Below are 1,481 nucleotides of genomic sequence, written 5' to 3' on the forward strand. Positions count from 1 at the left end.
CTTAGGCTTTTGTTTCGTCCAATTCCGAAACTTTTCTGAAACAAAAAACAACAGAAAATAGTGAACTGGCACTGTGGCATCTTGTCAATAGGTTAGTGCCTGAAAATGTATAAAAGTGCCACGCTGTGTGAACGAAATGAAATTGGTGTAAAACAAGGATGGAGCATCAAAAATTATAGATATGTTTGTGACGTATCACACCCTCACCAGTATCACCACCACAACACCTCACCAACAGCTCCACCACCACTATTGCATCATCACATGCAGCAAAGGTACTACACCCTCACCCAGCGAGGGCAGGCCATGGCGAGCAAGGAGGGGCGTAAGGGTTGCAGCAACTGCTACCGTCCTGCCAGCACCAAGTAGAAATCGTGGAGGATGACGAGGAACCCGTGCTCATCGTCGAGAAAAAGCCGAGGGACAGCAGTCGGAGTCGGTCAACCACCTAGCCACGGCTAGGGTTAACCAAAGCAGGCGCGTGAGCACTAGACCAGGTGGTGGCGAAAGGGAACTGATGGAGACCTTCATGGCGGAGCCACGCATACCGACGATGGTGGCCGCCGAGGCCAACGACGGCCGAACCCACCGTTAGGGTAACTAGGGTTTCGGGGTCAGGGCGACAAGGAGGAATCAGAAGGATCAAATCAAGCAGGGGGAGGTTATAGAGCTTGAAGAGGCAGAGTGATATCCCATCTCGCTGGCGCCGGAGAGGGCCGGGGCGGTCTAGCAAAAAGGGGAGGCACGGTAGCGACATGGTCGCTCGGGAGCTCGCGTGTCCATGACAGAGAATGAGAGAGGATGGGAGAGTGGAGTGGCCGGGTTGGGTCTTGATGACCCAGGCTAGACCGACTCAGCCAGTTGGGTCGGTCTAATGGGCCAGACCTGTTGGTTCTGATCCGGCTGGATCAAATGGGCTATGCCCATTCTATCCTTTTGGCCATTCTTTTCGAACAATTCTTTAAGTAAATAAGATGGTAAGAAAAACCAAATAATAAATAACTTCTGGAAAAAAAACAGTAAGAAATACTTTTAAGAACAAATAACCATAAAATAAAGTTTTACTCTAATTTTTGAAAACCTATTCTTAGGTCTTAAATTGTGAAGACTTAAACCCTAAAAATATATTTAGCCAAATAATATAAAATATGGAAAATGTAAAAACTCAATATTATCTTATACTTAAGAATTATTTATTAAGTTCAACTTTATTCAATAATTTAATTCTAGAAGGACAAAGAGGAACACTACAAGAAAAGTTCTGATAGACAACGTCTCAAAATCGTCCGCTAAGGGGTATTTTTTGTCGCCTATGGACCTAACCCGACGATATGGGTTCTGTTGTGGAAACTGCGTCAGGCAAAGTCCTACGACGATTTTTTCGGTCCGTCGCACTTGGGCGCCCTTCCGCCACGAAAAATCGGACCGTTGCCCAAGTGTTTCGGGGAGCCCGTTGACTGGCGACGTCATGCAAGCGACAT

This window comes from Lolium rigidum, chromosome 4, assembly GCF_022539505.1.
Source record: "Lolium rigidum isolate FL_2022 chromosome 4, APGP_CSIRO_Lrig_0.1, whole genome shotgun sequence".
NCBI lineage: Eukaryota > Viridiplantae > Streptophyta > Magnoliopsida > Poales > Poaceae > Lolium > Lolium rigidum.